This window comes from Martes martes (genome assembly GCF_963455335.1).
Source record: "Martes martes genome assembly, chromosome: 9".
In the NCBI taxonomy this organism is placed as follows: Eukaryota; Metazoa; Chordata; class Mammalia; order Carnivora; family Mustelidae; genus Martes; species Martes martes.
In genome coordinates, this window is record NC_137896.1 from 49,389,233 (window position 1) to 49,416,560 (window position 27,328).

The following is a 27,328-nucleotide window of genomic DNA, read 5'->3' on the forward strand; positions in this document are numbered from 1 at the left end:
TTCTTGGCGGTGTCTTCCCCGTTGAGGAAAGAAGACAGAACAAGGACGGACTCAGGGCAGGTGGCATTCCGTCGTTCGGTGCAGGCGACAGCTCTGAGGCTCCCAAGAGGTATACTGGAAGAACCCGAACGGGGCTCATCCCTACTGTCTACCTCACAGAAACGCCTCCAGCGTGCGAGGAAAGGGTGCGGGAGGACGGTCTCGCCACCGTTTTGAGCGTCTCGAAGGAAGGAAGCAGTGGGAACTGACCGGGTAGAAAGGGGGCCGAGTCGCGTAGCTGTCCCATTCCCGCCAGTCCGAGCCGCCGACCGTCCGCAGTTCTGTGTTCACTGACACAGCTTCAGGCAGACACTCATTCATGGCAGTGTCTTCCCCGTTGAGGAACGAGACAGAACCGGGACGGAAAATGGGCTGTTTGTATTCTGTGAGGTACGTGCCGGTGACAGCTCTCAGGCGCCCGGAACGTATTTCGGCAGAGCACGAACGGTGGTCGTCCCTCCTGTCAACCTCACAGGAACGCTTCAAACGTGTGAGGGACGTGTCGCTCAGGATGGACTCGCCACAGTGTGGACACGCTCGAAGCTTGGAAGCAGTTGGAACGGACCTGGTGGAAAACAAGAAGAGCTGCGCAGAGGGCCCTAGACTAAGCCCTTCCTTGCCGGGGACCATCGGGAGCTCCGCGTTCAGTGAAAAGGCCTCCGGCGGACAGGCCTTCGTGGCGGTGTCTTCCCCGTTGAGGAAAGAAGACAGAACAAGGACGGACTCAGGGCAGGTGGCATTCCGTGAGTTCGGTGCAGGCGACAGCTCTCACGCTCCCCAGAGGTATACTGGAAGAACCCGAACGGGGCTCATCCCTACTGTCTACCTCACAGAAACGCCTCCAGCGTGCGAGGAAAGCGTGCGGGAGGACGGTCTCGCCACCGTTTTGAGCGTCTCGAAGGAAGGAAGCAGTGGGAACTGACCGGGTGGAAAGGGGGCCGAGTCGCGTACCTGTCCCATTCCCGCCATTCCGAGCCGCCGACCGTCCGCAGTTCTGTGTTCACTGACACAGCTTCAGGCAGACACCCATTCGTGGCAGTGTCGTCCCCGTTGAGGAACGTGACAGAACCGGGACGGAAAATGGGCTGTTTGGATTCTGTGAGATACGTGCCGGTGACAGCTCGCAGGCGCCCGGAACGTATTTCGGCAGAGCACGAACGGTGGTCGTCCCTCCTGTCAACCTCACAGGAACGCTTCAAACGTGTGAGGGACGTGTCGCTCAGGATGGACTCGCCACAGTGTGGACAGGCTCGAAGCTTGGAAGCAGTTGGAACGGACCTGGTGGAAAACAAGAAGAGCTGCGCAGAGGGCCCTAGACTAAGCCCTTCCTTGCCGGGGACCATCGGGAGCTCCGCGTTCAGTGAAAAGGCCTCCGGCGGACAGGCCTTCTTGGCGGTGTCTTCCCCGTTGAGGAAAGAAGACAGAACAAGGACGGACTCAGGGCAGGTGGCATTCCGTGAGTTCGGTGCAGGCGACAGCTCTCAGGCTCCCAAGAGGTATACTGGAAGAACCCGAACGGGGCTCATCCCTACTGTCTACCTCACAGAAACTCCTCCAGCGTGCGAGGAAAGCGTGCGGGAGGACGGTCTCGCCACCGTTTGAGCGTCTCGAAGGAAGGAAGCAGTGGGAACTGACCGGGTAGAAAGGGGGCCGAGTCGCGTAGCTGTCCCATTCCCGCCAGTCCGAGCCGCCGACCGTCCGCAGTTCTGTGTTCAGTGACACAGCTTCAGGCAGACACCCATTCGTGGCAGTGTCGTCCCCGTTGAGGAACGAGACAGAACCGGGACGGAAAATGGGCTGTTTGGATTCTGTGAGATACGTGCCGGTGACAGCTCTCAGGCGCCCGGACCGTATTTCCGCAGAGCACGAACGGTGGTCGTCCCTCCTGTCAACCTCACAGGAACGCTTCAAACGTGTGAGGGACGTGTCGCTCAGGATGGACTCGCCACAGTTTGGACACGCTCGAAGCTTGGAAGCAGTTGGAACGGACCTGGTGGAAAACAAGAAGAGCTGCGCAGAGGGCCCTAGACTAAGCCCTTCCTTGCCGGGGCCATCGGGAGCTCCGTGTTCAGTGAAAAGGCCTCCGGCGGACAGGCCTTCGTGGCGGTGTCTTCCCCGTTGAGGAAAGAAGACAGAACAAGGACGGACTCAGGGCAGGTGGCATTCCGTGAGTTCGGTGCAGGCGACAGCTCTCACGCTCCCAAGAGGTATACTGGAAGAACCCGAACGGGGCTCATCCCTACTGTCTACCTCACAGAAACGCCTCCAGCGTGCGAAGAAAGGGTGCGGGAGGAAGGTCTCGCCACCGTTTTGAGCGTCTCGAAGGAAGGAAGCAGTGGGAACTGACCGGGTGGAAAGGGGGCCGAGTCGCGTACCTGTCCCATTCCCGCCAGTCCGAGCCGCCGACCGTCCGCAGTTCTGTGTTCCCTGACACAGCTTCAGGCAGACACCCATTCGTGGCAGTGTCGTCCCCGTTGAGGAATGTGACAGAACCGGGACGGAAAATGGGCTGTTTGGATTCTGTGAGATACGTGCCGGTGACAGCTCGCAGGCGCCCGGAACGTATTTCGGCAGAGCACGAACGGTGGTCGTCCCTCCTGTCAACCTCACAGGAACGCTTCAAACGTGTGAGGGACGTGTCGCTCAGGATGGACTCGAAACAGTGTGGACAGGCTCGAAGCTTGGAAGCAGTTGGAACGGACCTGGTGGAAAACAAGAAGAGCTGCGCAGAGGGCCCTAGACTAAGCCCTTCCTTGCCGGGGACCATCGGGAGCTCCGAGTTCAGTGAAAAGGCCTCCGGCGGACAGGCCTTCGTGGCGGTGTCTTCCCCGTTGAGGAAAGAAGACAGAACAAGGACGGACTCAGGGCAGGTGGCATTCCGTGAGTTCGGTGCAGGCGACAGCTCTCAGGCTCCCAAGAGGTATACTGGAAGAACCCGAACGGGGCTCATCCCTACTGTCTACCTCACAGAAACGCCTCCAGCGTGCGAGGAAAGGGTGCGGGAGGACGGTCTCGCCACCGTTTTGAGCGTCTCGAAGGAAGGAAGCAGTGGGAACTGACCGGGTAGAAAGGGGGCCGAGTCGCGTAGCTGTCCCATTCCCGCCAGTCCGAGCCGCCGACCGTCCGCAGTTCTGTGTTCACTGACACAGCTTCAGGCAGACACTCATTCATGGCAGTGTCTTCCCCGTTGAGGAACGAGACAGAACCGGGACGGAAAATGGGCTGTTTGTATTCTGTGAGGTACGTGCCGGTGACAGCTCTCAGGCGCCCGGAACGTATTTCGGCAGAGCACGAACGGTGGTCGTCCCTCCTGTCAACCTCACAGGAACGCTTCAAACGTGTGAGGGACGTGTCGCTCAGGATGGACTCGCCACAGTGTGGACACGCTCGAAGCTTGGAAGCAGTTGGAACGGACCTGGTGGAAAACAAGAAGAGCTGCGCAGAGGGCCCTAGACTAAGCCCTTCCTTGCCGGGGACCATCGGGAGCTCCGCGTTCAGTGAAAAGGCCTCCGGCGGACAGGCCTTCGTGGCGGTGTCTTCCCCGTTGAGGAAAGAAGACAGAACAAGGACGGACTCAGGGCAGGTGGCATTCCGTGAGTTCGGTGCAGGCGACAGCTCTCACGCTCCCAAGAGGTATACTGGAAGAACCCGAACGGGGCTCATCCCTACTGTCTACCTCACAGAAACGCCTCCAGCGTGCGAGGAAAGCGTGCGGGAGGACGGTCTCGCCACCGTTTTGAGCGTCTCGAAGGAAGGAAGCAGTGGGAACTGACCGGGTGGAAAGGGGGCCGAGTCGCGTACCTGTCCCATTCCCGCCATTCCGAGCCGCCGACCGTCCGCAGTTCTGTGTTCACTGACACAGCTTCAGGCAGACACCCATTCGTGGCAGTGTCGTCCCCGTTGAGGAACGTGACAGAACCGGGACGGAAAATGGGCTGTTTGGATTCTGTGAGATACGTGCCGGTGACAGCTCGCAGGCGCCCGGAACGTATTTCGGCAGAGCACGAACGGTGGTCGTCCCTCCTGTCAACCTCACAGGAACGCTTCAAACGTGTGAGGGACGTGTCGCTCAGGATGGACTCGCCACAGTGTGGACAGGCTCGAAGCTTGGAAGCAGTTGGAACGGACCTGGTGGAAAACAAGAAGAGCTGCGCAGAGGGCCCTAGACTAAGCCCTTCCTTGCCGGGGACCATCGGGAGCTCCGCGTTCAGTGAAAAGGCCTCCGGCGGACAGGCCTTCTTGGCGGTGTCTTCCCCGTTGAGGAAAGAAGACAGAACAAGGACGGACTCAGGGCAGGTGGCATTCCGTGAGTTCGGTGCAGGCGACAGCTCTCAGGCTCCCAAGAGGTATACTGGAAGAACCCGAACGGGGCTCATCCCTACTGTCTACCTCACAGAAACGCCTCCAGCGTGCGAGGAAAGCGTGCGGGAGGACGGTCTCGCCACCGTTTGAGCGTCTCGAAGGAAGGAAGCAGTGGGAACTGACCGGGTAGAAAGGGGGCCGAGTCGCGTAGCTGTCCCATTCCCGCCAGTCCGAGCCGCCGACCGTCCGCAGTTCTGTGTTCAGTGACACAGCTTCAGGCAGACACCCATTCGTGGCAGTGTCGTCCCCGTTGAGGAACGAGACAGAACCGGGACGGAAAATGGGCTGTTTGGATTCTGTGAGATACGTGCCGGTGACAGCTCTCAGGCGCCCGGACCGTATTTCCGCAGAGCACGAACGGTGGTCGTCCCTCCTGTCAACCTCACAGGAACGCTTCAAACGTGTGAGGGACGTGTCGCTCAGGATGGACTCGCCACAGTTTGGACACGCTCGAAGCTTGGAAGCAGTTGGAACGGACCTGGTGGAAAACAAGAAGAGCTGCGCAGAGGGCCCTAGACTAAGCCCTTCCTTGCCGGGGCCATCGGGAGCTCCGTGTTCAGTGAAAAGGCCTCCGGCGGACAGGCCTTCGTGGCGGTGTCTTCCCCGTTGAGGAAAGAAGACAGAACAAGGACGGACTCAGGGCAGGTGGCATTCCGTGAGTTCGGTGCAGGCGACAGCTCTCACGCTCCCAAGAGGTATACTGGAAGAACCCGAACGGGGCTCATCCCTACTGTCTACCTCACAGAAACGCCTCCAGCGTGCGAAGAAAGGGTGCGGGAGGACGGTCTCGCCACCGTTTTGAGCGTCTCGAAGGAAGGAAGCAGTGGGAACTGACCGGGTGGAAAGGGGGCCGAGTCGCGTACCTGTCCCATTCCCGCCAGTCCGAGCCGCCGACCGTCCGCAGTTCTGTGTTCCCTGACACAGCTTCAGGCAGACACCCATTCGTGGCAGTGTCGTCCCCGTTGAGGAATGTGACAGAACCGGGACGGAAAATGGGCTGTTTGGATTCTGTGAGATACGTGCCGGTGACAGCTCTCAGGCGCCCGGAACGTATTTCGGCAGAGCACGAACGGTGGTCGTCCCTCCTGTCAACCTCACAGGAACGCTTCAAACGTGTGAGGGACGTGTCGCTCAGGATGGACTCGCCACAGTGTGGACACGCTCGAAGCTTGGAAGCAGTTGGAACGGACCTGGTGGAAAACAAGAAGAGCTGTGCAGAGGGCCCTAGACTAAGCCCTTCCTTGCCGGGGACCATCGGGAGCTCCGCGTTCAGTGAAAAGGCCTCCGGCGGACAGGCCTTCGTGGCGGTGTCTTGCCCGTTGAGGAAAGAAGTCAGAACAAGGACGGACTCAGGGCAGGTGGCATTCCGTGAGTTCGGTGCAGGCGACAGCTCTCACGCTCCCCAGAGGTATACTGGAAGAACCCGAACGGGGCTCATCCCTACTGTCTACCTCACAGAAACGCCTCCAGCGTGCGAGGAAAGCGTGCGGGAGGACGGTCTCGCCACCGTTTTGAGCGTCTCGAAGGAAGGAAGCAGTGGGAACTGACCGGGTGGAAAGGGGGCCGAGTCGCGTAGCTGTCCCATTCCCGCCAGTCCGAGCCGTCGACCGTCCGCAGTTCTGTGTTCACTGACACAGCTTCAGGGAGACACCCATTCGTGGCAGTGTCGTCCCCGTTGAGGAACGAGACAGAACCGGGACGGAAAATGGGCTGTTTGGATTCTGTGAGATACGTGCCGGTGACAGCTCTCAGGCGCCCGGAACGTATTTCGGCAGAGCACGAACGGTGGTCGTCCCTCCTGTCAACCTCACAGGAACGCTTCAAACGTGTGAGGGACGTGTCGCTCAGGATGGACTCGCCACAGTGTGGACACGCTCGAAGCTTGGAAGCAGTTGGAACGGACCTGGTGGAAAACAAGAAGAGCTTCGCAGAGGGCCCTAGACTAAGCCCTTCCTTGCCGGGGACCATCGGGAGCTCCGCGTTCAGTGAAAAGGCCTCCGGCGGACAGGCCTTCGTGGCGGTGTCTTCCCCATTGAGGAAAGAAGACAGAACAAGGACGGACTCAGGGCAGGTGGCATTCCGTGAGTTCGGTGCAGGCGACAGCTCTCAGGCTCCCCAGAGGTATACTGGAAGAACCCGAACGGGGCTCATCCCTACTGTCTACCTCACAGAAACGCCTCCAGCGTGCGAGGAAAGCGTGCGGGAGGACGGTCTCGCCACCGTTTTGAGCGTCTCGAAGGAAGGAAGCAGTGGGAACTGACCGGGTGGAAAGGGGGCCGAGTCGCGTAGCTGTCCCATTCCCGCCAGTCCGAGCCGTTGACCGTCCGCAGTTCTGTGTTCACTGACACAGCTTCAGGCAGACACCCATTCGTGGCAGTGTCGTCCCCGTTGAGGAACGAGACAGAACCGGGACGGAAAATGGGCTGTTTGGATTCTGTGAGATACGTGCCGGTGACAGCTCTCAGGAGCCCGGAACGTATTTCGGCAGAGCACGAACGGTGGTCGTCCCTCCTGTCAACCTCACAGGAACGCTTCAAACGTGTGAGGGACGTGTCGCTCAGGATGGACTCGCCACAGTGTGGACACGCTCGAAGCTTGGAAGCAGTTGGAACGGACCTGGTGGAAAACAAGAAGAGCTGCGCAGAGGGCCCTAGACTAAGCCCTTCCTTGCCGGGGACCATCGGGAGCTCCGCGTTCAGTGAAAAGGCCTCCGGCGGACAGGCCTTCGTGGCGGTGTCTTCCCCGTTGAGGAAAGAAGACAGAACAAGGACGGACTCAGGGCAGGTGGCATTCCGTGAGTTCGGTGCAGGCGACAGCTCTCAGGCTCCCCAGAGGTATACTGGAAGAACCCGAACGGGGCTCATCCCTACTGTCTACCTCACAGAAACGCCTCCAGCGTGTGAGGAAAGCGTGCTGGAGGACGGTCTCGCCACCGTTTTGAGCGTCCTGAAGGAAGGAAGCAGTGGGAACTGACCGGGTGGAAAGGGGGCCGAGTCGCGTAGCTGTCCCATTCCCGCCAGTCCGAGCCGTCGACCGTCCGCAGTTCTGTGTTCACTGACACAGCTTCAGGCAGACACCCATTCGTGGCAGTGTCGTTCCCGTTGAGGAACGAGACAGAACCGGGACGGAAAATGGGCTGTTTGGATTCTGTGAGATACGTGCCGGTGACAGCTCTCAGGCGCCCGGAACGTATTTCGGCAGAGCACGAACGGTGGTCGTCCCTCCTGTCAACCTCACAGGAACGCTTCAAACGTGTGAGGGACGTGTCGCTCAGGATGGACTCGCCACAGTGTGGACAGGCTCGAAGCTTGGAAGCAGTTGGAACGGACCTGGTGGAAAACAAGAAGAGCTGCGCAGAGGGCCCTAGACTAAGCCCTTCCTTGCCGGGGACCATCGGGAGCTCCGCGTTCAGTGAAAAGGCCTCCGGCGGACAGGCCTTCGTGGCGGTGTCTTGCCCGTTGAGGAAAGAAGACAGAACAAGGACGGACTCAGGGCAGGTGGCATTCCGTGAGTTCGGTGCAGGCGACAGCTCTCACGCTCCCAAGAGGTATACTGGAAGAACCCGAACGGGGCTCATCCCTACTGTCTCCCTCACAGAAACGCCTCTAGCGTTCGAGGAAAGCGTGCGGGAGGACGGTCTCGCCACCGTTTTGAGCGTCTCGAAGGAAGGAAGCAGTGGGAACTGACCGGGTGGAAAGGGGGCCGAGTCGCGTAGCTGTCCCATTCCCGCCAGTCCGAGCCGTCGACCGTCCGCAGTTCTGTGTTCACTGACACAGCTTCAGGCAGACACCCATTCGTGGCAGTGTCGTCCCCGTTGAGGAACGAGACAGAACCGGGACGGAAAATGGGCTGTTTGGATTCTGTGAGATACGTGCCAGTGACAGCTCTCAGGCGCCCGGAACGTATTTCGGCAGAGCACGAACGGTGGTCGTCCCTCCTGTCAACCTCACAGGAACGCTTCAAACGTGTGAGGGACGTGTCGCTCAGGATGGACTCGCCACAGTGTGGACACGCTCGAAGCTTGGAAGCAGTTGGAACGGACCTGGTGGAAAACAAGAAGAGCTGCGCAGAGGGCCCTAGACTAAGCCCTTCCTTGCCGGGGACCATCGGGAGCTCCGCGTTCAGTGAAAAGGCCTCCGGCGGACAGGCCTTCGTGGCGGTGTCTTCCCCGTTGAGGAAAGAAGACAGAACAAGGACGGACTCAGGGCAGGTGGCATTCCGTGAGTTCGGTGCAGGCGACAGCTCTCACGCTCCCAAGAGGTATACTGGAAGAACCCGAACGGGGCTCATCCCTACTGTCTACCTCACAGAAACGCCTCCAGCGTGCGAGGAAAGCGTGCGGTAGGACGGTCTCGCCACCGTTTTGAGCGTCCTGAAGGAAGGAAGCAGTGGGAACTGACCGGGTGGAAAGGGGGCCGAGTCGCGTAGCTGTCCCATTCCTGCCAGTCCGAGCCGTCGACCGTCCGCAGTTCTGTGTTCACTGACACAGCTTCAGGCAGACACCCATTCGTGGCAGTGTCGTTCCCGTTGAGGAACGAGACAGAACCGGGACGGAAAATGGGCTGTTTGGATTCTGTGAGATACGTGCCGGTGACAGCTCTCAGGCGCCCGGACCGTATTTCGGCAGAGCACGAACGGTGGTCGTCCCTCCTGTCAACCTCACAGGAACGCTTCAAACGTGTGAGGGACGTGTCGCTCAGGATGGACTCGCCACAGTGTGGACACGCTCGAAGCTTGGAAGCAGTTGGAACGGACCTGGTGGAAAACAAGAAGAGCTGCGCAGAGGGCCCTAGACTAAGCCCTTCCTTGCCGGGGACCATCGGGAGCTCCGCGTTCAGTGAAAAGGCCTCCGGCGGACAGGCCTTCGTGGCGGTGTCTTGCCCGTTGAGGCAAGAAGACAGAACAAGGACGGACTCAGGGCAGGTGGCATTCCGTGAGTTCGGTGCAGGCGACAGCTCTCACGCTCCCAAGAGGTATACTGGAAGAACCCGAACGGGGCTCATCCCTACTGTCTCCCTCACAGAAACGCCTCCAGTGTGCGAGGAAAGCGTGCGGGAGGACGGTCTCGCCACCGTTTTGAGCGTCTCGAAAGAAGGAAGCAGTGGGAACTGACCGGGTGGAAAGGGGGCCGAGTCGTGTACCTGTCCCATTCCCGCCAGTCCGAGCCGTCGACCGTCCGCAGTTCTGTGTTCACTGACACAGCTTCAGGCAGACACCCATTCGTGGCAGTGTCGTCCCCGTTGAGGAACGAGACAGAACCGGGACGGAAAATGGGCTGTTTGGATTCTGTGAGGTACGTGCCGGTGACAGCTCGCAGGCGCCCGGAACGTATTTCGGCAGAGCACGAACGGTGGTCGTCCCTCCTGTCAACCTCACAGGAACGCTTCAAACGTGTGAGGGACGTGTCGCTCAGGATGGACTCGCCACAGTGTGGACACGCTCGAAGCTTGGAAGCAGTTGGAACGGACCTGGTGGAAAACAAGAAGAGCTGCGCAGAGGGCCCTAGACTAAGCCCTTCCTTGCCGGGGACCATCGGGAGCTCCGCGTTCAGTGAAAAGGCCTCCGGCGGACAGGCCTTCGTGGCGGTGTCTTCCCCGTTGAGGAAAGAAGACAGAACAAGGACGGACTCAGGGCAGGTGGCATTCCGTGAGTTCGGTGCAGGCGACAGCTCTCAGGCTCCCCAGAGGTATACTGGAAGAACCCGAACGGGGCTCATCCCTACTGTCTACCTCACAGAAACGCCTCCAGCGTGCGAGGAAAGCGTGCGGGAGGACGGTCTCGCCACCGTTTTGAGCGTCCTGAAGGAAGGAAGCAGTGGGAACTGACCGGGTAGAAAGGGGGCCGAGTCGCGTAGCTGTCCCATTCCCGCCAGTCCGAGCCGTCGACCGTCCGCAGTTCTGTGTTCACTGACACAGCTTCAGGCAGACACCCATTCGTGGCAGTGTCGTTCCCGTTGAGGAACGAGACAGAACCGGGACGGAAAATGGGCTGTTTGGATTCTGTGAGATACGTGCCGGTGACAGCTCTCAGGCGCCCGGAACGTATTTCGGCAGAGCACGAACGGTGGTCGTCCCTCCTGTCAACCTCACAGGAACGCTTCAAACGTGTGAGGGACGTGTCGCTCAGGATGGACTCGCCACAGTGTGGACAGGCTCGAAGTTTGGAAGCAGTTGGAACGGACCTGGTGGAAAACAAGAAGAGCTGCGCAGAGGGCCCTAGACTAAGCCCTTCCTTGCCGGGGACCATCGGGAGCTCCGCGTTCAGTGAAAAGGCCTCCGGCGGACAGGCCTTCGTGGCGGTGTCTTGCCCGTTGAGGAAAGAAGACAGAACAAGGACGGACTCAGGGCAGGTGGCATTCCGTGAGTTCGGTGCAGGCGACAGCTCTCACGCTCCCAAGAGGTATACTGGAAGAACCCGAACGGGGCTCATCCCTACTGTCTACCTCACAGAAACGCCTCCAGCGTGCGAGGAAAGCGTGCGGGAGGACGGTCTCGCCACCGTTTTGAGCGTCTCGAAGGAAGGAAGCAGTGGGAACTGACCGGGTGGAAAGGGGGCCGAGTCGCGTAGCTGTCCCATTCCCGCCAGTCCGAGCCGTCGACCGTCCGCAGTTCTGTGTTCACTGACACAGCTTCAGGCAGACACCCATTCGTGGCAGTGTCGTTCCCGTTGAGGACGAGACAGAACCGGGACGGAAAATGGGCTGTTTGGATTCTGTGAGATACGTGCCGGTGACAGCTCGCAGGCGCCCGGAACGTATTTCGGCAGAGCACGAACGGTGGTCGTCCCTCCTGTCAACCTCACAGGAACGCTTCAAACGTGTGAGGGACGTGTCGCTCAGGATGGACTCGCCACAGTGTGGACACGCTCGAAGCTTGGAAGCAGTTGGAACGGACCTGGTGGAAAACAAGAAGAGCTGCGCAGAGGGCCCTAGACTAAGCCCTTCCTTGCCGGGGACCATCGGGAGCTCCGCGTTCAGTGAAAAGGCCTCCGGCGGACAGGCCTTCGTGGCGGTGTCTTCCCCGTTGAGGAAAGAAGACAGAACAAGGACGGACTCAGGGCAGGTGGCATTCCGTGAGTTCGGTGCAGGCGACAGCTCTCAGGCTCCCCAGAGGTATACTGGAAGAACCCGAACGGGGCTCATCCCTACTGTCTACCTCACAGAAACGCCTCCAGCGTGCGAGGAAAGCGTGCTGGAGGACGGTCTCGCCACCGTTTTGAGCGTCCTGAAGGAAGGAAGCAGTGGGAACTGACCGGGTGGAAAGGGGGCCGAGTCGCGTAGCTGTCCCATTCCCGCCAGTCCGAGCCGTCGACCGTCCGCAGTTCTGTGTTCACTGACACAGCTTCAGGCAGACACCCATTCGTGGCAGTGTCGTTCCCGTTGAGGAACGAGACAGAACCGGGACGGAAAATGGGCTGTTTGGATTCTGTGAGATACGCGCCGGTGACAGCTCTCAGGCGCCCGGAACGTATTTCGGCAGAGCACGAACGGTGGTCGTCCCTCCTGTCAACCTCACAGGAACGCTTCAAACGTGTGAGGGACGTGTCGCTCAGGATGGACTCGCCACAGTGTGGACAGGCTCGAAGCTTGGAAGCAGTTGGAACGGACCTGGTGGAAAACAAGAAGAGCTGCGCAGAGGGCCCTAGACTAAGCCCTTCCTTGCCGGGGACCATCGGGAGCTCCGCGTTCAGTGAAAAGGCCTCCGGCGGACAGGCCTTCGTGGCGGTGTCTTCCCCGTTGAGGAAAGAAGACAGAACAAGGACGGACTCAGGGCAGGTGGCATTCCGTGAGTTCGGTGCAGGCGACAGCTCTCAGGCTCCCCAGAGGTATACTGGAAGAACCCGAACGGGGCTCATCCCTACTGTCTACCTCACAGAAACGCCTCCAGCGTGCGAGGAAAGCGTGCGGGAGGACGGTCTCGCCACCGTTTTGAGCGTCCTGAAGGAAGGAAGCAGTGGGAACTGACCGGGTGGAAAGGGGGCCGAGTCGCGTAGCTGTCCCATTCCCGCCAGTCCGAGCCGTCGACCGTCCGCAGTTCTGTGTTCACTGACAAGCTTCAGGCAGACACCCATTCGTGGCAGTGTCGTTCCCGTTGAGGAACGAGACAGAACCGGGACGGAAAATGGGCTGTTTGGATTCTGTGAGATACGTGCCGGTGACAGCTCTCAGGCGCCCGGAACGTATTTCGGCAGAGCACGAACAGTGGTCGTCCCTCCTGTCAACCTCACAGGAAGGCTTCAAACGTGTGAGGGACGTGTCGCTCAGGATGGACTCGCCACAGTGTGGACACGCTCGAGGCTTGGAAGCAGTTGGAACGGACCTGGTGGAAAACAAGAAGAGCTGCGCAGAGGGCCCTAGACTAAGCCCTTCCTTGCCGGGGACCATCGGGAGCTCCGCGTTCAGTGAAAAGGCCTCCGGCGGACAGGCCTTCGTGGCGGTGTCTTCCCCGTTGAGGAAAGAAGACAGAACAAGGACGGACTCAGGGCAGGTGGCATTCCGTGAGTTCGGTGCAGGCGACAGCTCTCAGGCTCCCCAGAGGTATACTGGAAGAACCCGAACGGGGCTCATCCCTACTGTCTACCTCACAGAAACGCCTCCAGCGTGCGAGGAAAGCGTGCGGGAGGACGGTCTCGCCACCGTTTTGAGCGTCCTGAAGGAAGGAAGCAGTGGGAACTGACCGGGTAGAAAGGGGGCCGAGTCGCGTAGCTGTCCCATTCCCGCCAGTCCGAGCCGTCGACCGTCCGCAGTTCTGTGTTCACTGACACAGCTTCAGGCAGACACCCATTCGTGGCAGTGTCGTTCCCGTTGAGGAACGAGACAGAACCGGGACGGAAAATGGGCTCTTTGGATTCTGTGAGATACGTGCCGGTGACAGCTCTCAGGCGCCCGGAACGTATTTCGGCAGAGCACGAACGGTGGTCGTCCCTCCTGTCAACCTCACAGGAACGCTTCAAACGTGTGAGGGACGTGTCGCTCAGGATGGACTCGCCACAGTGTGGACACGCTCGAAGCTTGGAAGCAGTTGGAACGGACCTGGTGGAAAACAAGAAGAGCTGCACAGAGGGCCCTAGACTAAGCCCTTCCTTGCCGGGGACCATCGGGAGCTCCGCGTTCAGTGAAAAGGCCTCCGGCGGACAGGCCTTCGTGGCGGTGTCTTGCCCGTTGAGGAAAGAAGACAGAACAAGGACGGACTCAGGGCAGGTGGCATTCCGTGAGTTCGGTGCAGGCGACAGCTCTCACGCTCCCAAGAGGTATACTGGAAGAACCCGAACGGGGCTCATCCCTACTGTCTCCCTCACAGAAACGCCTCTAGCGTTCGAGGAAAGCGTGCGGGAGGACGGTCTCGCCACCGTTTTGAGCGTCTCGAAGGAAGGAAGCAGTGGGAACTGACCGGGTGGAAAGGGGGCCGAGTCGCGTAGCTGTCCCATTCCCGCCAGTCCGAGCCGTCGACCGTCCGCAGTTCTGTGTTCACTGACACAGCTTCAGGCAGACACCCATTCGTGGCAGTGTCGTCCCCGTTGAGGAACGAGACAGAACCGGGACGGAAAATGGGCTGTTTGGATTCTGTGAGATACGTGCCAGTGACAGCTCTCAGGCGCCCGGAACGTATTTCGGCAGAGCACGAACGGTGGTCGTCCCTCCTGTCAACCTCACAGGAACGCTTCAAACGTGTGAGGGACGTGTCGCTCAGGATGGACTCGCCACAGTGTGGACACGCTCGAAGCTTGGAAGCAGTTGGAACGGACCTGGTGGAAAACAAGAAGAGCTGCGCAGAGGGCCCTAGACTAAGCCCTTCCTTGCCGGGGACCATCGGGAGCTCCGCGTTCAGTGAAAAGGCCTCCGGCGGACAGGCCTTCGTGGCGGTGTCTTCCCCGTTGAGGAAAGAAGACAGAACAAGGACGGACTCAGGGCAGGTGGCATTCCGTGAGTTCGGTGCAGGCGACAGCTCTCAGGCTCCCCAGAGGTATACTGGAAGAACCCGAACGGGGCTCATCCCTACTGTCTACCTCACAGAAACGCCTCCAGCGTGCGAGGAAAGCGTGCGGTAGGACGGTCTCGCCACCGTTTTGAGCGTCCTGAAGGAAGGAAGCAGTGGGAACTGACCGGGTGGAAAGGGGGCCGAGTCGCGTAGCTGTCCCATTCCCGCCAGTCCGAGCCGTCGACCGTCCGCAGTTCTGTGTTCACTGACACAGCTTCAGGCAGACACCCATTCGTGGCAGTGTCGTTCCCGTTGAGGAACGAGACAGAACCGGGACGGAAAATGGGCTGTTTGGATTCTGTGAGATACGTGCCGGTGACAGCTCTCAGGCGCCCGGACCGTATTTCGGCAGAGCACGAACGGTGGTCGTCCCTCCTGTCAACCTCACAGGAACGCTTCAAACGTGTGAGGGACGTGTCGCTCAGGATGGACTCGCCACAGTGTGGACACGCTCGAAGCTTGGAAGCAGTTGGAACGGACCTGGTGGAAAACAAGAAGAGCTGCGCAGAGGGCCCTAGACTAAGCCCTTCCTTGCCGGGGACCATCGGGAGCTCCGCGTTCAGTGAAAAGGCCTCCGGCGGACAGGCCTTCGTGGCGGTGTCTTGCCCGTTGAGGCAAGAAGACAGAACAAGGACGGACTCAGGGCAGGTGGCATTCCGTGAGTTCGGTGCAGGCGACAGCTCTCACGCTCCCAAGAGGTATACTGGAAGAACCCGAACGGGGCTCATCCCTACTGTCTCCCTCACAGAAACGCCTCCAGCGTGCGAGGAAAGCGTGCGGGAGGACGGTCTCGCCACCGTTTTGAGCGTCTCGAAGGAAGGAAGCAGTGGGAACTGACCGGGTGGAAAGGGGGCCGAGTCGTGTACCTGTCCCATTCCCGCCAGTCCGAGCCGTCGACCGTCCGCAGTTCTGTGTTCACTGACACAGCTTCAGGCAGACACCCATTCGTGGCAGTGTCGTCCCCGTTGAGGAACGAGACAGAACCGGGACGGAAAATGGGCTGTTTGGATTCTGTGAGATACGTGCCGGTGACAGCTCGCAGGCGCCCGGAACGTATTTCGGCAGAGCACGAACGGTGGTCGTCCCTCCTGTCAACCTCACAGGAACGCTTCAAACGTGTGAGGGACGTGTCGCTCAGGATGGACTCGCCACAGTGTGGACACGCTCGAAGCTTGGAAGCAGTTGGAACGGACCTGGTGGAAAACAAGAAGAGCTGCGCAGAGGGCCCTAGACTAAGCCCTTCCTTGCCGGGGACCATCGGGAGCTCCGCGTTCAGTGAAAAGGCCTCCGGCGGACAGGCCTTCGTGGCGGTGTCTTCCCCGTTGAGGAAAGAAGACAGAACAAGGACGGACTCAGGGCAGGTGGCATTCCGTGAGTTCGGTGCAGGCGACAGCTCTCAGGCTCCCCAGAGGTATACTGGAAGAACCCGAACGGGGCTCATCCCTACTGTCTACCTCACAGAAACGCCTCCAGCGTGCGAGGAAAGCGTGCGGGAGGACGGTCTCGCCACCGTTTTGAGCGTCCTGAAGGAAGGAAGCAGTGGGAACTGACCGGGTAGAAAGGGGGCCGAGTCGCCTAGCTGTCCCATTCCCGCCAGTCCGAGCCGTCGACCGTCCGCAGTTCTGTGTTCACTGACACAGCTTCAGGCAGACACCCATTCGTGGCAGTGTCGTTCCCGTTGAGGAACGAGACAGAACCGGGACGGAAAATGGGCTGTTTGGATTCTGTGAGATACGTGCCGGTGACAGCTCTCAGGCGCCCGGAACGTATTTCGGCAGAGCACGAACGGTGGTCGTCCCTCCTGTCAACCTCACAGGAACGCTTCAAACGTGTGAGGGACGTGTCGCTCAGGATGGACTCGCCACAGTGTGGACAGGCTCGAAGTTTGGAAGCAGTTGGAACGGACCTGGTGGAAAACAAGAAGAGCTGCGCAGAGGGCCCTAGACTAAGCCCTTCCTTGCCGGGGACCATCGGGAGCTCCGCGTTCAGTGAAAAGGCCTCCGGCGGACAGGCCTTCGTGGCGGAGTCTTGCCCGTTGAGGAAAGAAGACAGAACAAGGACGGACTCAGGGCAGGTGGCATTCCGTGAGTTCGGTGCAGGCGACAGCTCTCACGCTCCCAAGAGGTATACTGGAAGAACCCGAACGGGGCTCATCCCTACTGTCTACCTCACAGAAACGCCTCCAGCGTGCGAGGAAAGCGTGCGGGAGGACGGTCTCGCCACCGTTTTGAGCGTCTCGAAGGAAGGAAGCAGTGGGAACTGACCGGGTGGAAAGGGGGCCGAGTCGCGTAGCTGTCCCATTCCCGCCAGTCCGAGCCGTCGACCGTCCGCAGTTCTGTGTTCACTGACACAGCTTCAGGCAGACACCCATTCGTGGCAGTGTCGTTCCCGTTGAGGAACGAGACAGAACCGGGACGGAAAATGGGCTGTTTGGATTCTGTGAGATACGTGCCGGTGACAGCTCTCAGGCGCCCGGAACGTATTTCGGCAGAGCACGAACGGTGGTCGTCCCTCCTGTCAACCTCACAGGAACGCTTCAAACGTGTGAGGGACGTGTCGCTCAGGATGGACTCGCCACAGTGTGGACACGCTCGAAGCTTGGAAGCAGTTGGAACGGACCTGGTGGAAAACAAGAAGAGCTGCGCAGAGGGCCCTAGACTAAGCCCTTCCTTGCCGGGGACCATCGGGAGCTCCGCGTTCAGTGAAAAGGCCTCCGGCGGACAGGCCTTCGTGGCGGTGTCTTCCCCGTTGAGGAAAGAAGACAGAACAAGGACGGACTCAGGGCAGGTGGCATTCCGTGAGTTCGGTGCAGGCGACAGCTCTCAGGCTCCCCAGAGGTATACTGGAAGAACCCGAACGGGGCTCATCCCTACTGTCTACCTCACAGAAACGCCTCCAGCGTGCGAGGAAAGCGTGCTGGAGGACGGTCTCGCCACCGTTTTGAGCGTCCTGAAGGAAGGAAGCAGTGGGAACTGACCGGGTGGAAAGGGGGCCGAGTCGCGTAGCTGTCCCATTCCCGCCAGTCCGAGCCGTCGACCGTCCGCAGTTCTGTGTTCACTGACACAGCTTCAGGCAGACACCCATTCGTGGCAGTGTCGTTCCCGTTGAGGAACGAGACAGAACCGGGACGGAAAATGGGCTGTTTGGATTCTGTGAGATACGCGCCGGTGACAGCTCTCAGGCGCCCGGAACGTATTTCGGCAGAGCACGAACGGTGGTCGTCCCTCCTGTCAACCTCACAGGAACGCTTCAAACGTGTGAGGGACGTGTCGCTCAGGATGGACTCGCCACAGTGTGGACAGGCTCGAAGCTTGGAAGCAGTTGGAACGGACCTGGTGGAAAACAAGAAGAGCTGCGCAGAGGGCCCTAGACTAAGCCCTTCCTTGCCGGGGACCATCGGGAGCTCCGCGTTCAGTGAAAAGGCCTCCGGCGGACAGGCCTTCGTGGCGGTGTCTTCCCCGTTGAGGAAAGAAGACAGAACAAGGACGGACTCAGGGCAGGTGGCATTCCGTGAGTTCGGTGCAGGCGACAGCTCTCAGGCTCCCCAGAGGTATACTGGAAGAACCCGAACGGGGCTCATCCCTACTGTCTACCTCACAGAAACGCCTCCAGCGTGCGAGGAAAGCGTGCGGGAGGACGGTCTCGCCACCGTTTTGAGCGTCCTGAAGGAAGGAAGCAGTGGGAACTGACCGGGTGGAAAGGGGGCCGAGTCGCGTAGCTGTCCCATTCCCGCCAGTCCGAGCCGTCGACCGTCCGCAGTTCTGTGTTCACTGACAAGCTTCAGGCAGACACCCATTCGTGGCAGTGTCGTTCCCGTTGAGGAACGAGACAGAACCGGGACGGAAAATGGGCTGTTTGGATTCTGTGAGATACGTGCCGGTGACAGCTCTCAGGCGCCCGGAACGTATTTCGGCAGAGCACGAACAGTGGTCGTCCCTCCTGTCAACCTCACAGGAAGGCTTCAAACGTGTGAGGGACGTGTCGCTCAGGATGGACTCGCCACAGTGTGGACACGCTCGAGGCTTGGAAGCAGTTGGAACGGACCTGGTGGAAAACAAGAAGAGCTGCGCAGAGGGCCCTAGACTAAGCCCTTCCTTGCCGGGGACCATCGGGAGCTCCGCGTTCAGTGAAAAGGCCTCCGGCGGACAGGCCTTCGTGGCGGTGTCTTCCCCGTTGAGGAAAGAAGACAGAACAAGGACGGACTCAGGGCAGGTGGCATTCCGTGAGTTCGGTGCAGGCGACAGCTCTCAGGCTCCCCAGAGGTATACTGGAAGAACCCGAACGGGGCTCATCCCTACTGTCTACCTCACAGAAACGCCTCCAGCGTGCGAGGAAAGCGTGCGGGAGGACGGTCTCGCCACCGTTTTGAGCGTCCTGAAGGAAGGAAGCAGTGGGAACTGACCGGGTAGAAAGGGGGCCGAGTCGCGTAGCTGTCCCATTCCCGCCAGTCCGAGCCGTCGACCGTCCGCAGTTCTGTGTTCACTGACACAGCTTCAGGCAGACACCCATTCGTGGCAGTGTCGTTCCCGTTGAGGAACGAGACAGAACCGGGACGGAAAATGGGCTCTTTGGATTCTGTGAGATACGTGCCGGTGACAGCTCTCAGGCGCCCGGAACGTATTTCGGCAGAGCACGAACGGTGGTCGTCCCTCCTGTCAACATCACAGGAACGCTTCAAACGTGTGAGGGACGTGTCGCTCAGGATGGACTCGCCACAGTTTGGACACGCTCGAAGCTTGGAAGCAGTTGGAACGGACCTTTTGGAAAACGAGAAGAGCTGCGCAGAGGGCCCTAGACTAAGCCCTTCCTTGCCGGGGACCATCGGGAGCTCCGCGTTCAGTAAAAAGGCCTCTGGCGGACAGGCCTTCGTGGCGGTGTCTTCCCCGTTGAGGAAAGAAGACAGAACAAGGACGGACTCAGGGCAGGTGGCATTCCGTGAGTTCGGTGCAGGCGACAGCTCTCAGGCTCCCCAAAGGTATACTGGAAGAACCCGAACGGGGCTCATCCCTACTGTCTACCTCACAGAAACGCCTCCAGCGTGCGAGGAAAGCGTGCGGGAGGACGGTCTCGCCACCGTTTTGAGCGTCCTGAAGGAAGGAAGCAGTGGGAACTGACCGGGTAGAAAGGGGGCCGAGTCACGTAGCTGTCCCATTCCCGCCAGTCCGAGCCGTCGACCGTCCGCAGTTCTGTGTTCACTGACACAGCTTCAGGCAGACACCCATTCGTGGCAGTGTCGTTCCCGTTGAGGAACGAGACAGAACCGGGACGGAAAATGGGCTGTTTGGATTCTGTGAGATACGTGCCGGTGACAGCTCTCAGGCGCCCGGAACGTATTTCGGCAGAGCACGAACGGTGGTCGTCCCTCCTGTCAACCTCACAGGAACGCTTCAAACGTGTGAGGGACGTGTCGCTCAGGATGGACTCGCCACAGTGTGGACACGCTCGAAGCTTGGAAGCAGTTGGAACGGACCTGGTGGAAAACAAGAAGAGCTGCGCAGAGGGCCCTAGACTAAGCCCTTCCTTGCCGGGGACCATCGGGAGCTCCGCGTTCAGTGAAAAGGCCTCCGGCGGACAGGCCTTCGTGGCGGTGTCTTGCCCGTTGAGGAAAGAAGACAGAACAAGGACGGACTCAGGGCAGGTGGCATTCCGTGAGTTCGGTGCAGGCGACAGCTCTCAGGCTCCCAAGAGGTATACTGGAAGAACCCGAACGGGGCTCATCCCTACTGTCTACCTCACAGAAACGCCTCCAGCGTGTGAGGAAAGCGTGCGGGAGGACGGTCTCGCCACCGTTTTGAGCGTCTCGAAGGAAGGAAGCAGTGGGAACTGACCGGGTGGAAAGGGGGCCGAGTCGCGTAGCTGTCCCATTCCCGCCATTCCGAGCCGTCGACCGTCCGCAGTTCTGTGTTCACTGACACAGCTTCAGGCAGACACCCATTCGTGGCAGTGTCGTCCCCGTTGAGGAACGAGACAGAACCGGGACAGAAAATGGGCTGTTTGGATTCTGTGAGATACGTGCCGGTGACAGCTCGCAGGCGCCCGGAACGTATTTCGGCAGAGCACGAACGGTGGTCATCCCTCCTGTCAACCTCACAGGAACGCTTCAAACGTGTGAGGGACGTGTCGCTCAGGATGGACTCGCCACAGTGTGGACACGCTCGAAGCTTGGAAGCAGTTGGAACGGACCTGGTGGAAAACAAGAAGAGCTGCGCAGAGGGCCCTAGACTAAGCCCTTCCTTGCCGGGGACCATCGGGAGCTCCGCGTTCAGTGAAAAGGCCTCCGGCGGACAGGCCTTCTTGGCGGTGTCTTCCCCGTTGAGGAAAGAAGACAGAACAAGGACGGACTCAGGGCAGGTGGCATTCCGTGAGTTCGGTGCAGGCGACAGCTCTCAGGCTCCCAAGAGGTATACTGGAAGAACCCGAACGGGGCTCATCCCTACTGTCTACCTGACAGAAACGCCTCCAGCGTGCGAGGAAAGCGTGCGGGAGGACGGTCTCGCCACCGTTTTGAGCGTCTCGAAGGAAGGAAGCAGTGGGAACTGACCGGGTGGAAAGGGGGCCGAGTCGTGTAGCTGTCCCTTTCCCGCCATTCCGAGCCGTCGACCGTCCGCAGTTCTGTGTTCACTGACACAGCTTCAGGCAGACACCCATTCGTGGCAGTGTCGTCCCCGTTGAGGAACGAGACAGAACCGGGACGGAAAATGGGCTGTTTGGATTCTGTGAGATACGTGCCGGTGACAGCTCGCAGGCGCCCGGAACGTATTTCGGCAGAGCACGAACGGTGGTCGTCCCTCCTGTCAATCTCACAGGAACGCTTCAAACATGTGAGGGACGTGTCGCTCAGGATGGACTCGCCACAGTGTGGACACGCTCGAAGCTTGGAAGCAGTTGGAACGGACCTGGTGGAAAACAAGAAGAGCTGCGCAGAGGGCCCTAGACTAAGCCCTTCCTTGCCGGGGACCATCGGGAGCTCCGCGTTCAGTGAAAAGGCCTCCGGCGGACAGGCCTTCGTGGCGGTGTCTTCCCCGTTGAGGAAAGAAGACAGAACAAGGACGGACTCAGGGCAGGTGGCATTCCGTGTGTTCGGTGCAGGCGACAGCTCTCAGGCTCCCAAGAGGTATACTGGAAGAACCCGAACGGGGCTCATCCCTACTGTCTACCTCACAGAAACGCCTCCAGCGTGCGAGGAAAGCGTGCGGGAGGACGGCCTCGGCACCGTTTTGAGCGTCTCGAAGGAAGGAAGCAGTGGGAACTGACCGGGTGGAAAGGGGGCCGAGTCGCGTAGCTGTCCCATTCCCGCCATTCCGAGCCGTCGACCGTCCGCAGTTCTGTGTTCACTGACACAGCTTCAGGCAGACACCCATTCGTGGCAGTGTCGTCCCCGTTGAGGAACGAGACAGAACCGGGACGGAAAATGGGCTGTTTGGATTCTGTGAGATACGTGCCGGTGACAGCTCTCAGGCGCCCGGAACGTATTTCGGCAGAGCACGAACGGTGGTCGTCCCTCCTGTCAACCTCACAGGAACGCTTCAAACGTGTGAGGGACGTGTCGCTCAGGATGGACTCGCCACAGTGTGGACAGGCTCGAAGCTTGGAAGCAGTTTGAACGGACCTGGTGGAAAACAAGAAGAGCTGCGCAGAGGGCCCTAGACTAAGCCCTTCCTTGCCGGGGACCATCGGGAGCTCCGCGTTCAGTGAAAAGGCCTCCGGCGGACAGGCCTTCGTGGCGGTGTCTTGCCCGTTGAGGAAAGAAGACAGAACAAGGACGGACTCAGGGCAGGTGGCATTCCGTGAGTTCGGTGCAGGCGACAGCTCTCAGGCTCCCAAGAGGTATACTGGAAGAACCCGAACGGGGCTCATCCCTACTGTCTACCTCACAGAAACGCCTCTAGCGTGCGAGGAAAGCGTGCGGGAGGACGGTCTCGCCACCGTTTGAGCGTCTCGAAGGAAGGAAGCAGTGGGAACTGACCGGGTAGAAAGGGGGCCGAGTCGCGTAGCTGTCCCATTCCCGCCAGTCCGAGCCGCCGACCGTCCGCAGTTCTGTGTTCAGTGACACAGCTTCAGGCAGACACCCATTCGTGGCAGTGTCGTCCCCGTTGAGGAACGAGACAGAACCGGGACGGAAAATGGGCTGTTTGGATTCTGTGAGATACGTGCCGGTGACAGCTCTCAGGCGCCCGGACCGTATTTCCGCAGAGCACGAACGGTGGTCGTCCCTCCTGTCAACCTCACAGGAACGCTTCAAACGTGTGAGGGACGTGTCGCTCAGGATGGACTCGCCACAGTGTGGACACGCTCGAAGCTTGGAAGCAGTTGGAACGGACCTGTTGGAAAACAAGAAGAGCTGCGCAGAGGGCCCTAGACTAAGCCCTTCCTTGCCGGGGACCATCGGGAGCTCCGCGTTCAGTGAAAAGGCCTCTGGCGGACAGGCCTTCTTGGCGGTGTCTTCCCCGTTGAGGAAAGAAGACAGAACAAGGACGGACTCAGGGCAGGTGGCATTCCGTCGTTCGGTGCAGGCGACAGCTCTCAGGCTCCCAAGAGGTATACTGGAAGAACCCGAACGGGGCTCATCCCTACTGTCTACCTCACAGAAACGCCTCCAGCGTGCGAGGAAAGGGTGCGGGAGGACGGTCTCGCCACCGTTTTGAGCGTCTCGAAGGAAGGAAGCAGTGGGAACTGACCGGGTGGAAAGGGGGCCGAGTCGCGTAGCTGTCCCATTCCCGCCAGTCCGAGCCGTTGACCGTCCGCAGTTCTGTGTTCACTGACACAGCTTCAGGCAGACACCCATTCGTGGCAGTGTCGTCCCCGTTGAGGAACGAGACAGAACCGGGACGGAAAATGGGCTGTTTGGATTCTGTGAGATACGTGCCGGTGACAGCTCTCAGGAGCCCGGAACGTATTTCGGCAGAGCACGAACGGTGGTCGTCCCTCCTGTCAACCTCACAGGAACGCTTCAAACGTGTGAGGGACGTGTCGCTCAGGATGGACTCGCCACAGTGTGGACACGCTCGAAGCTTGGAAGCAGTTGGAACGGACCTGGTGGAAAACAAGAAGAGCTGCGCAGAGGGCCCTAGACTAAGCCCTTCCTTGCCGGGGACCATCGGGAGCTCCGCGTTCAGTGAAAAGGCCTCCGGCGGACAGGCCTTCGTGGCGGTGTCTTGCCCGTTGAGGAAAGAAGACAGAACAAGGACGGACTCAGGGCAGGTGGCATTCCGTGAGTTCGGTGCAGGCGACAGCTCTCAGGCTCCCCAGAGGTATACTGGAAGAACCCGAACGGGGCTCATCCCTACTGTCTACCTCACAGAAACGCCTCCAGCGTGCGAGGAAAGCGTGCGGGAGGACGGTCTCGCCACCGTTTTGAGCGTCCTGAAGGAAGGAAGCAGTGGGAACTGACCGGGTGGAAAGGGGGCCGAGTCGCGTAGCTGTCCCATTCCCGCCAGTCCGAGCCGTCGACCGTCCGCAGTTCTGTGTTCACTGACAAGCTTCAGGCAGACACCCATTCGTGGCAGTGTCGTTCCCGTTGAGGAACGAGACAGAACCGGGACGGAAAATGGGCTGTTTGGATTCTGTGAGATACGTGCCGGTGACAGCTCTCAGGCGCCCGGAACGTATTTCGGCAGAGCACGAACGGTGGTCGTCCCTCCTGTCAACCTCACAGGAAGGCTTCAAACGTGTGAGGGACGTGTCGCTCAGGATGGACTCGCCACAGTGTGGACACGCTCGAGGCTTGGAAGCAGTTGGAACGGACCTGGTGGAAAACAAGAAGAGCTGCGCAGAGGGCCCTAGACTAAGCCCTTCCTTGCCGGGGACCATCGGGAGCTCCGCGTTCAGTGAAAAGGCCTCCGGCGGACAGGCCTTCGTGGCGGTGTCTTCCCCGTTGAGGAAAGAAGACAGAACAAGGAGGGACTCAGGACAGGTGGCATTCCGTGAGTTCGGTGCAGGCGACAGCTCTCAGGCTCCCAAGAGGTATACTGGAAGAACCCGAACGGGGCTCATCCCTACTGTCTACCTCACAGAAACGCCTCCAGCGTGCGAGGAAAGCGTGCGGGAGGACGGTCTCGCCACCGTTTTGAGCGTCTCGAAGGAAGGAAGCAGTGGGAACTGACCGGGTGGAAAGGGGGCCGAGTCGCGTAGCTGTCCCATTCCCGCCAGTCCGAGCCGTCGACCGTCCGCAGTTCTGTGTTCACTGACACAGCTTCAGGCAGACACCCATTCGTGGCAGTGTCGTCCCCGTTGAGGAACGAGACAGAACCGGGACGGAAAATGGGCTGTTTGGATTCTGTGAGATACGTGCCGGTGACAGCTCTCAGGCGCCCGGAACGTATTTCGGCAGAGCACGAACGGTGGTCGTCCCTCCTGTCAACCTCACAGGAACGCTTCAAACGTGTGAGGGACGTGTCGCTCAGGATGGACTCGCCACAGTGTGGACACGCTCGAAGCTTGGAAGCAGTTGGAACGGACCTGGTGGAAAACAAGAAGAGCTGCGCAGAGGGCCCTAGACTAAGCCCTTCCTTGCCGGGGACCATCGGGAGCTCCGCGTTCAGTGAAAAGGATTCCGGCGGACAGGCCTTCGTGGCGGTGTCTTCCCCGTTGAGGAAAGAAGACAGAACAAGGACGGACTCAGGGCAGGTGGCATTCCGTGAGTTCGGTGCAGGCGACAGCTCTCAGGCTCCCCAGAGGTATACTGGAAGAACCCGAACGGGGCTCATCCCTACTGTCTACCTCACAGAAACGCCTCCAGCGTGCGAGGAAAGCGTGCGGGAGGACGGTCTCGCCACCGTTTTGAGCGTCCTGAAGGAAGGAAGCAGTGGGAACTGACCGGGTAGAAAGGGGGCCGAGTCACGTAGCTGTCCCATTCCCGCCAGTCCGAGCCGTCGACCGTCCGCAGTTCTGTGTTCACTGACACAGCTTCAGGCAGACACCCATTCGTGGCAGTGTCGTTCCCGTTGAGGAACGAGACAGAACCGGGACGGAAAATGGGCTGTTTGGATTCTGTGAGATACGTGCCGGTGACAGCTCTCAGGCGCCCGGAACGTATTTCGGCAGAGCACGAACGGTGGTCGTCCCTCCTGTCAACCTCACAGGAACGCTTCAAACGTGTGAGGGACGTGTCGCTCAGGATGGACTCGCCACAGTGTGGACACGCTCGAAGCTTGGAAGCAGTTGGAACGGACCTGGTGGAAAACAAGAAGAGCTGTGCAGAGGGCCCTAGACTAAGCCCTTCCTTGCCGGGGACCATCGGGAGCTCCGCGTTCAGTGAAAAGGCCTCCGGCGGACAGGCCTTCGTGGCGGTGTCTTGCCCGTTGAGGAAAGAAGACAGAACAAGGACGGACTCAGGGCAGGTGGCATTCCGTGAGTTCGGTGCAGGCGACAGCTCTCACGCTCCCCAGAGGTATACTGGAAGAACCCGAACGGGGCTCATCCCTACTGTCTACCTCACAGAAACGCCTCCAGCGTGCGAGGAAAGCGTGCGGGAGGACGGTCTCGCCACCGTTTTGAGCGTCTCGAAGGAAGGAAGCAGTGGGAACTGACCGGGTGGAAAGGGGGCCGAGTCGAGTAGCTGTCCCATTCCCGCCAGTCCGAGCCGCCGACCGTCCGCAGTTCTGTGTTCACTGACACAGCTTCAGGGAGACACCCATTCGTGGCAGTGTCGTCCCCGTTGAGGAACGAGACAGAACCGGGACGGAAAATGGGCTGTTTGGATTCTGTGAGATACGTGCCGGTGACAGCTCTCAGGCGCCCGGAACGTATTTCGGCAGAGCACGAACGGTGGTCGTCCCTCCTGTCAACCTCACAGGAACGCTTCAAACGTGTGAGGGACGTGTCGCTCAGGATGGACTCGCCACAGTGTGGACACGCTCGAAGCTTGGAAGCAGTTGGAACGGACCTGGTGGAAAACAAGAAGAGCTGCGCAGAGGGCCCTAGACTAAGCCCTTCCTTGCCGGGGACCATCGGGAGCTCCGCGTTCAGTGAAAAGGCCACCGGCGGACAGGCCTTCGTGGCGGTGTCTTCCCCGTTGAGGAAAGAAGACAGAACAAGGACGGACTCAGGGCAGGTGGCATTCCGTGAGTTCGGTGCAGGCGACAGCTCTCACGCTCCCCAGAGGTATACTGGAAGAACCCGAACGGGGCTCATCCCTACTGTCTACCTCACAGAAACGCCTCCAGCGTGCGAGGAAAGCGTGCGGGAGGACGGTCTCGCCACCGATTTGAGCCTCCTGAAGGAAGGAAGCAGTGGGAACTGACCGGGTGGAAAGGGGGCCGAGTCGCGTAGCTGTCCCATTCCCGCCAGTCCGAACCGTCGACAGTCCGCAGTTCTGTGTTCACTGACACAGCTTCAGGCAGACACCCATTCGTGGCAGTGTCGTTCCCGTTGAGGAACGAGACAGAACCGGGACGGAAAATGGGCTGTTTGGATTCTGTGAGATACGTGCCGGTGACAGCTCTCAGGCGCCCGGAACGTATTTCGGCAGAGCACGAACGGTGGTCGTCCCTCCTGTCAACCTCACAGGAACGCTTCAAACGTGTGAGGGACGTGTCGCTCAGGATGGACTCGCCAGAGTGTGGACAGGCTCGAAGCTTGGAAGCAGTTGGAACGGACCTGGTGGAAAACAAGAAGAGCTGCGCAGAGGGCCCTAGACTAAGCCCTTCCTTGCCGGGGACCATCGGGAGCTCCGCGTTCAGTGAAAAGGCCTCCGGCGGACAGGCCTTCGTGGCGGTGTCTTGCCCGTTGAGGAAAGAAGACAGAACAAGGACGGACTCAGGGCAGGTGGCATTCCGTGAGTTCGGTGCAGGCGACAGCTCTCAGGCTCCCAAGAGGTATACTGGAAGAACCCGAACGGGGCTCATCCCTACTGTCTACCTCACAGAAACGCCTCCAGCGTGTGAGGAAAGCGTGCGGGAGGACGGTCTCGCCACCGTTTTGAGCGTCTCGAAGGAAGGAAGCAGTGGGAA